The sequence below is a fragment of the Oncorhynchus clarkii genome, chromosome 20 (assembly GCF_045791955.1).
Source record: "Oncorhynchus clarkii lewisi isolate Uvic-CL-2024 chromosome 20, UVic_Ocla_1.0, whole genome shotgun sequence".
NCBI lineage: Eukaryota > Metazoa > Chordata > Actinopteri > Salmoniformes > Salmonidae > Oncorhynchus > Oncorhynchus clarkii.
In genome coordinates this window covers 46,350,637-46,361,015 of record NC_092166.1, presented here as the reverse complement: position 1 = coordinate 46,361,015, position 10,379 = coordinate 46,350,637, and positions in this window count along the sequence as shown.

Here is a 10,379-nt window from a genome sequence, read left to right as displayed (position 1 = left end):
TTGCCTACCGTCTGTAAGTTGTTAGTGTCTTAACGACCGTTCCACAGGTGCATGTTCATTAATTGTTTATGGTTCATTGAACAAGCTTGGGAAACAGTGTTTAAACCCTTTACAATGAAGAGCTGTAAAGTTATTGGGATTTTTACGAATTATCTTTGGAAGACAGGATCCTGAAAAGGGTACTTTTTTTTTTTTTTGCTTAGTTTGTTTGCGTGTCAGTCCGGCAAAAGTCAAAAGTGTAGAATTACCGTGTTGTGAACAGTTAGCGTACTTATATTTATAATACAAAGTATTTATTTCTGTCTATATTTGAATGGTTATTGTATTTCTGTTAATGTGTCATGGACACAAGCTTCAGTGTTCAAACTTGTCAACATCCAGTTGGTTGCTTCAACCATGTTGGCAGCAGTGTGTATCCAGGAGCAAATGTTGATCACCACTATTTGAGAAATGGTTTGGGGTCTTTGGAAAAAGCAATTTGTGTTCATATAACCTTTACATAAATGTGCAATTAAGTTAAATCTAGTATTTCTTTGGTTTGCAATGCTTACCAGAAAAGGTGTAGAATAAAATTAGGTGCTTATGATGTACAAAATATTGCATCTTTTCAGTCCCACTGTAATGGCACTTTTTTTTTGTAAAACACAAGTAGCAAGCGTAAATCCTTTAGGTTTAAAACTTTGTTTGAGGGTGTGGTCCCAGTACATTATGAAATGTGTAACTGACGACACAATGTTTTTTTCTTGGCATCCTTTATGCCTTATCCTATATTTAATATACAGTGCATTTGGAGAGTATTCAGACCCGACTTTTTCCACATTTTGTTACATAATTGCCTTATTCTAAAATTGATTTCTTTGTGTACACTTACAAAAAATAAACATCACATTAAACAATGCATAAGTATTCAGACCCTTTACTCCGTACTTTGACGCACATTTGGCAGCGACTACAATCTTGTCTTCGTGGGTATGACGCTACAAGCTTAGCACACCTGTATTTGAGGAGTTTGTTGCATTCTTCTCTGCAGATCCTCTCAAGCTCTGTCAGGTTGGATGGGGAGCGTAGCTGTACAGCTATTTTCAGTTCTCCAGAGATGTTCGATTGGGTTCAAGTCACGGCTCTGGCTGGGCCACTAACGGACATTGTCCTGTTGGAAGGTGAACCTTCACTCCAGTCTGGTCCGGAGCACTCTGGAGCAAGTTTTCATCAAGGATCTGTCTACTCGATTCAGACTAGTGTCCTTGCCACTCAAACATCCCCACAGCATGATGATGCTGCTGCCACCACCATGCTTCACCGTAGGGATCTTGGTTTCATCAGACCAGAGAATCTTGTTTCTCAAGATCAGTCTTTAGGTGCCTTTTGGCAAACTCCAAGGGGGCTGTCGTGCCTTTTACTGAGGCGTAGCTTCCGTCTGGCCACTACCATAAAAGCCTGATTGGTGGAGTGCTGCAGAGATTGTTGCCCTTCTGGAAGGTTCTCCCTTCTCTACAGAGGAACTCTGACGCACTGTCAGAGTGACCATCCGATTGCTCAGTTTGGCCCGGGCAGCCCGTTCAAGGAAGAGTCTTGGTGGATTCAAACTTCTTCCATTTAAGAATTATGGAGGCCACTGTGTTCTTGGGGACCTTCAATGCTGTTTTGGTACCCTTCCCCAGATCTGTGCCTTGACACAATCCTGTCTTGGAACTCTAGCCACCTCGTGGCTTTGTTTTTTTTTTGTTCACTGACATGCACTGTCAACTGTGGGACCATTTATATAGACGCGTGTGTGTGTGTGTGTGTGTGCCTTTCCAAATCATGTCCAATACATTGACTCCAATCAAGTTGTAGAAACATCTCAAGGATGATCAATGGAAACAGGATGCACCTGAGCTCAATTTCAAGTCTCATAGCAAAGGGTTTGAATACTTATGTAAATAAGGTATTTCTGTTTGTAGCTTTATCATTATGGAGTATTGTGTGTAGATTGCTAAGGATTTGTATTTTTCGTTTAATCCATTTTAGAATAAGGCTGTAACGTAACAAAGTGAAAAAAGTCAAGGGATCTGAATACTTCCTGACTGCACTGCATATGCACTGTATATACAAAAGTATGTGGACACCTTTTCAAATTAGTTCATTAGGCTATTTCACCACACCCGTTATTGACCGGTGTGTAAAATCGAGCACACAGCCATACAATCTCCATAGACAATCATTGGCTGTAGAATGGCCTTACTGAAGAGCTCGGTGACATTAAACGTGGCACCGTCATAGGATGCCACCTTTCCAACAAGTAAATTAGTCAAATTTCTACCCTGTTAGAGCTGCCCCGGTCAACATTAAGTGCTGTTATTCTGAAGTGGAAACGTCTAGGAGCAACAACAGCTCAGCTGCGAAGTGGTAGGCCACACAAGCTCACAGACCGGGAACTCCGAGTGCTGTAGCGCATAAAAATCTCCTGCCCTCGGTTGCAACGCACTACCAAGTTCCAAACTGCCTTTAGAAGCAACGTCAGCACAATAACTGTTTATCGGGAACTTCATGAAATGGGTTACCATTGCTGGGCAGTTGCACACAAGCGTAAGATTACCATACGAAATGCCAAGCGTCAGCTGGAGTGGTGTAAAGCTTGCTGCCTTTAGACTCTGGAGCCAATGAATCTGGGTATAGAGGATGCCAGGAGAACGCTACCTGCTCGAGTGCATAGTGCGAACTGTACATTTTGGTGGAGGAATAATGGTCTGGGGCTGTTATTCATGGTTCTGGATAGGCCCCTTAGTTCCATTGAAGGGAAATCTTAATGCTACAGCATACAATGATATTCTGGATGATTAGGTGCTTCTAACTTTGTGGCAACAGTTTGGGGAAGGCCCTTTCCTGTTTCAATGCCCCCATGCACAAAGCGAGGTCCGTACAGAAATGTTTGTCGAAATTGGTGTGGAAGAACTTGACTGGCCTGCGCAGAGCCCTGACCACAACCCCATCGAACACCTTTGGGATGAATTGGAACGCCGACTGCGAGCCAGGCCTAATCGCCCAACATCAGTGCTCGTGGCTGAATGGAAGCAAGTCTCTGCAGCAATGTTTCAGCATCTAGTGGAAAGCCTTCCCAGAAGAGTGGCGGCTGTTATAGCAGCAAAAAAGGGGACCAACTCCATTTTAATACTCATGACTTTGGAATGAGATGTTCCAGGAGCAGGCGTCTACATACATACATACATACATACATACATACATACATACATACCTTTTGGTCATGTAGTGTATTATGAACTGTAAATATTTCTGTGACCGGTAAGAGTATGAAATACCTCAGAGCCATGCCAATCCAACAACCGATATTTAAAGCTATAACAGTTTATTTAGGAAAGATCATATCAATTCAGTACTGTAATCATTCAAACTTTTAAAGTCAGGTAGGCCTGTATCATAAGCACATTGTTAATAAGGCATCAGCTCCCAACACCTCAAATTCTAATTGCATGTGGGCAGTTGAGATACATGTAAGTTGTTCTGCAGTCTACCAATATTATAAACAATATGTTGACATTTTAAGAAATGTTTCATGCTAATTTTGTCAGTACATGGTACCATATTCGTAAGTGCACATCTTGATTTTAATTAGTCATTTCTGCCAGACCATTCAAACATGCTTTCCCACTGGGTCAAATTTATATTACTTCATTCAGAAGATGAAACACATTGCCATCCTGACATAGGGAAAGTACAACTTACACAAAATAGCTCTGAATTTTAAAGGTTTACGACAGTAGGAACTACTGTACATTTAGTCTGCCATCACCATAGTAAGCTATTCTACCTAAAAAGGCTGTTTTTGACATGCATCAAATCCAATTTTATTGGATTCACATTTAGCAGATGTTATTGCGGGTGTAGCGAAATGCTTGTGTTTCTAGCTCCAACAGTGCAGTAATACCTAATAATTTCCCAACAGTACACACATTTAAGTAAAGGAACGTAATAAATACATAAGGACGAGCAATGTCAGAGCAGCATAGACTAAAATACAGTGGAATAGAAAACAGTATATACAAATGAGATGAGTAATGCAAATTATGTAAACATTAAAGTGACTAGTGTATTTTTAAAAAAAATGGAAGTGGCCAGTGATTTCAAGTCTATGCACATAGGCAGCGGCCTCTAATGTGCTAGTGATGGCTATTCAACAGTCTGATGGCCTTGAGGTAGAAGCTGTTGTTCAGTCTCTCGGTCACAGCTTTGATGCATCTGTACTGACCTCGCCTTCTAGATGATAGCGAGGTGAACAGACAGTGGCTCGGGTGGTTGTTGTCCTTGATGATCTTTTTGGCCTTCCTATGACATTGGATGATGTAGGTGTACTAGAGGGCAGGTAGTTTGCCCCCGGTGATGCGTTGGGCAGACCGCACCACCCTCTGGAGAGCCCTGCGGTTGCGGGCGGTGCAGTTGCTGTACCAGGCGGTGATACAGCCCGACCGGATGCTCTCAATTGTGCATCTCTAAGAGTTTGAGGGTTTTAAGTGACAAGCAAAATTTCTTCAGCCTCCTGAGGTTGAAGAGGTGCTGTTGCACCTTCACCACACTGTCTGTGTGGGTGGACCAATTCAGTTTGTCGGTGTTGTGTATGCCGAGGAACTGGAAGCTTTCCAACTACTCCACTGTGGTCCCATCGATGTGGATTGCTGTTTCCTGAAGTCCACAATCATCTCCTTTGTTTTGTTGATGATGAATGAGGGGTTATTTTCCTGACACCACACTCCCAGAGCCCTCACCATCTCCCTGTAGAGTGTCTCGTCATCTGCAAACTTGATGATTGAGTTGGAGGCGTGCGTGAGTACGCAGTCATGGGTGAACAGGGAGTACAGGAGAGGGCTGAGCATGCACCCTTGTGGGGCCCCAGTGTTGAGGATCAGCGAAGTGGAGGTGTTTCCTACCTTCACCACCTGGGGGCGGCCCGTCAGGAAGTCCAGGACCCTGTTGCACAGGGCGAGGTTCAGACCCAGGGCCTCAAGCTTAATGAGGAATTTGGAGGGTACTATGCTGTTGAAGGCTGAGCTGTAAGTCCATGAACAGCATTCTTATATAGGTATTCCTCTTGTCCAGATGGGATAGGGCAGTGCGATGGCGATTGCATCGTCTGGGGAGCTATTAGGGCGGTAAGCAAATTGAAGTGGGTCTAGGGTGTCAGGTAGGGTAGAGGTGATATGATCCTTGACTAGCCTCTCAAAGTGAGTGCTACGGGACGATAGTAATTTAGTTCAGTGTGCGCGCCTCCTGAGTTGGACTAGAAGTCCACTCCCAGTACCTCTTCACAGCCAGCGATGCTTTGGGTCAGCCTCTGGAATCAGTTCAATTGCCCTGGGGGGTGTGAACAAAGGATCCAATTCGGGAAACGTGTATTGTTAGTCGTAAATGCTGATGAGTTACCGCCGCTCTGATATCCAAATGTTATTCCCGGCTGTATGTAATAACACACATTTCAGGCATAATAATGTACGAAATAACACGTAAAAAACAATACTGTAAAGTTGCCTGGGGGCTAGAAGCACGGCTGCCCTCTATCGGGCGCCATTTCAGTTAAGTTCTGTAATACGGCTCGCATATCCAAATGTTGTATTTTTATAAACCATTAACATTTTATGGTCTGCATGTAGTGTTAATGTCAGAGCTCAGTTTAAACCTTGCAAGTGGCATTGTCTGATTACTATGGTTCCATCTCTTCTGGCACTTGTTAATGTACACTTAACTTTTTTTGTCAGGATGACAACCCCTGTGTACTGTGTGTCATGTGCATCTCCCACAGTTGTAAATATGGGAATGAAACATTGTTTGGGTTCTCTGTACATTCATAGTAGGATTTTCCTTTACACAAGGAACTCACCGCTAAATTAGCTATAGTGTAATAAAAAGCATATACCACAAAGATGTGAATTTAGTGTTCAAAAACTCATCTAAAATATATTTTGTCACTTTGAAATATATATTTTTACTTCCAGGTTAGGACTATGAACTTAGCTTATTAGAACCTTAGCCAATCAGTTTGTTGAAATGAAATGACTTAAAAAAACATTGTTGGTAATTGAGTTGTCCTTTTCCTAGGATTCCAACCTTTTATTTTGTTTAAAGTTTTATAACAAAGCATGCAGAACATGGTTCCAAACCAATCCCTTTCTCCTCCACACAGTAGTAACTGCTTCCACAGTAGTACCATTTCCTATACCTGGTTCCAAACCACACCCTGTCTCCTACACACAGCCTTTGGTTGTGTACCTGGTTGTTGCACAGTTGTTTAACAACTTAACCAAAGGCTAAGCTGTGTTTCGCTAAATTTCACTTGTGATTTCATGAATATGAATATTTTCTAGTAATATTTTTTGACTGTTGCGCTATGCTATTCAGCGGTTGCTTATGACAATTCTCCCGGAGCCGGGAGGGGTAGTTCTACAAGGTTGATATCAAGAAATCAGCTCATTTTATTCATAACATAATACACAAAAGTCAGCCAGAGGTCACATGTAACATTGCTTATTACTACACTAACCCATGTACATAAACCAAACAGACAAGAGAAGTAAATTAACTAACAACTTGTCAGTTATTGCTCAGTAACAAAAAGTTGGTCAGCTGGTGTCACTGGTTTTACAAACAACTTTGCAGGGGTCCCTTTGACAGTATTTATCCAGACATTTAGCTGTTACCACAAACTATAAACATTCAAAAATATAATTTGAAATAAATAATTCTGTATATAAATTGCCCTTTTCTTGCTGCTGTTATCCATATCCACTTAACATTGATAACGAAGTAATTTTGTCAGTAACATAAGAGGTAATTATTCAGCCATCCACGTTCTCCTGACACACAACCCTTAAAATTGTGTTCTGACTAAGAGTGAAGCTGAGTACACAGTTATACTACGGTTATACTTGTCAATTGGGTTCAGTTTTTTCGCTAAACCGCAATGTTCCTTCCTGGGTTGAGATTCGATGACTAATAGTGTTACAAACATTGTCACACAAGCATTGACTCATCTCCATTGTTTCAACTGAGGAAAGGGAATACTGAGTAAGTTGCACAACAATGCATTCAACCAAAATACACGACCGGTCAGAAGTTTTAGAACACCTACTCATTCAAGGGTTTTCCTTTATTTTTACTATTATAATACATTGTAGAATAATAGTGAAGACAAAACTATGAAATAACACATGGAATCATGTAATAACCAAAAAAAGTTACATCAAAAATATATTTGATATTTGAGATTCTTCAAAGTAGCCACCCTTTGCCTTGACATCATTGCACACTCTTGGCATTCTCTCAACCAGCTTCACCTGGAATGCTTTTCCAACAGTCTTGAAGGAGTTCCCACATATGCTGAGCCCTTGTTGGCTGCTCTTCCTTCACTCTGCCGTCCGACTCATCCCAAACCATCACAATGTGGTTGAGGTCGGGGGATTGTGGAGGCCATGTCATCTGATGCAGCACTCCATCACTCTCCTTCTTGGTAAAATAGCCCGTACAAAGCCTGGAGGTGTGTTGTGGGTCACTGTCCTGTTGAAAAACAAATGACAGGCCCACTAAGCCCAAACTAGATGGGATGGCGTATCGCTGCAGAATGCTGTGGTAGTCATGCTGGTTAAGTGTGCCTTGAATTTTAAATAAATCACAGACAGTGTCACTAGCAATGCACCCGCACACCATAACACCACCACCTCCTCCATGCTTTACGATGGAAAATACACATGCGGCGATCATCTGTTCACCCACACTGCGTCTCACAAAGACACGGCGGTTGGAACCAAAAATCTCCAATTTGGACTCCAGACCAAAGGACAAATTTCCACCGGTCTAATGTCCATTGCTCGTGTTTCTTGGCCCAAGCAAGTCTCTTATTATTGGTGTCCGTTAGTAGTGGTTTCTTTGCAGCAAATCGACCATAAAAGCCTGATTCACACAGTCTCATCTGAATAGTTGATGTTGGGCATTTGTTTTTTACTTTAACTCTGAAGCATTTATTTAGGCTGCAATTTCTGAGGCTGGTAACTAATGAACTTATCCTCTGCAGCAGAGGTAATTCTGGGTCTTCCTTTCCCGTGGCGGTCCTAATGAGAGCCAGTTTCATCATAGCGCTTGTGAGTGCACTTGAAGAAACTTTCAAAGTTCTTAATTTTCCCGTATTGACTGACCATGTCTTAAAGTAATGATGGACTGTCATTTCTCTTTGCTTATTTGAGCTGTTCTTACCATAATATGGACTTGGTCTTTCACCAAATAGGGCTATATTCTGTATACCTTGTCACAACACAACTGATTGGCTCAAACACATTAAAAAGGAAAGAAATTCCACAAATTTAGAAGGCACACCTGTTAATTGAAATGCATTCCAGGTGACGAACTCATGAAGCTGGTTGAGAGAATGCCAACTGTGTGCAATGCTGTCATCAAGGCAAAGGGTGGCTATTTTTTGAAGAATCTCAAAAATATGTTTTATTTGTTTAACACTTTTTTGCTTACTACATGATTCCATGTGTTATTTCATCGTTTTTCTGTCTTCACTATTATTCTACAAAGTAGAAAATAGTTAAAAATAAAGAAAAACCCTTGAATGAGTAGGTGTTCTAAAATTTTGGACCAGTAGTATGTGTTCCGCATTTAACCCAACCCCTCTGAATCAGAGCACAGTGGTAAGGATTCCCTATTTGTGTCCATCTGGGAATGATTTAAATGCTTAGATATAAACTATACAAACACATTCTTACAGAATTCTGGACCACCTAGAACTTTTCCATCACAACAGTTTGGGAAACCCCAATGTTATGCTACTTTATCCTGCATAGTGCACACATTACACAGTGTCTACATTTGACAGCATAATGGTAAAATGACCTGTTAAAGACTGTCCAGTATGTTTGAGCAGTTTCATAGTCACAACTTATTTTCCCGTTGCCTCGTTATTGGAAGACTACAGTTCACAAATGTTAACATTCTACTCCTTTAAAAATGATTTGTTGAAACTAGTAACAGGACCCTGAAATAGTTTGTCTGAATAGATTTTTGGTTAACTACCTGCATTGACCCCTTTTTGCACTAGCTTTGACTCATCACATATACTGCTGCTACTGTCACTTTATTCCTAGTTATATGTCCATATCTACCTCGTACCCCTGAACATCGACTCGGCTATATACAAGGGGTAATATAGCCAAGTTAGTCACTCATTGTGTATCTATTGTTACTTGTATTGTGTTTTTTTATATTATTTATCTACTTTCTCTGCATTGCTGGGGGTGGGGTAGCAATGACATATGATGACAATGACAGATGACATATGATCATCTTAAAATGAATCCACGAGGTGGCTAATTTAGATATTTCATTTTTAGGACCCCTTTAGATCTAAAAATCAATAAAAACATTTGATATAATATTGAATTTGGCCTTTACTACTATAGCCCAGAGAGATACTGAATAACACATTCATAAATGGCAAAAAGACATTCAAAAAATAAATAATAAGAAACAAGGTTACGTGTTTGTCCTATATCTAGAAGATATAAGAAAGCTCAGGAAATTATATACAGTACCAGTCAAACGTTTGGGCACACCTACTCATTCCAGGGTTTCTTTATTTTGACTATTTTCTACATTGTAGAATAATAGTGAAGACAAACTAGGAAATAACACTTGAAATCATGTGGTAACCAAAAAAGGTTTCAAACAAATCAAAATATATTTTATATAACCGATCGACTGGTTGGTGACCACTCACCTAACATATCACTTGTATACTTCACCAAGAGGTTGTTATATATGACCAGCAAATATAAACCTTTTAGTCTGAGAAAGTACAGCAGGTCAAACCTGGCCCAGAAAGCTTGATTGTGCTGTATTCACATTCATCCTGCTTGTGGCAAGTCGAGGCAGTGTGTTTTCTGGTATTCTACCTAATAAGCTAAATGTACAATATGTCTGACACCAATACAGTAATAGGTGTTCAAGCATTGACAGTTATGGTAATAAATACAAATCATTCAAGATGTGTCTCATGTTCACTACTGTTTTTGAACCTACTTATTGTTGAACAAATGACTTATCGATAGATTGGAATATCTACACTGGCTAAAACTAGCATCACTAGTCAAAGGACATCAATACAAAAAGAGCTGTGAGAGCTACTCTTTACTAACCACACGGTCTTCCTCAGAGTACAGTCTGACTTCAGACAAGACGGGATTGACAGCGTGAGTCAACACAGTTCTATGTGAGAGCTCCGTTCTGTAACAGTCTAATGAGTGTGAGCACATCTTTACTAACTAGCAGTATGAATTCAACATGGTCAAACTCTACTCAAATAATACCCACAGTCCATTGTACAGAAATTCTTCTGA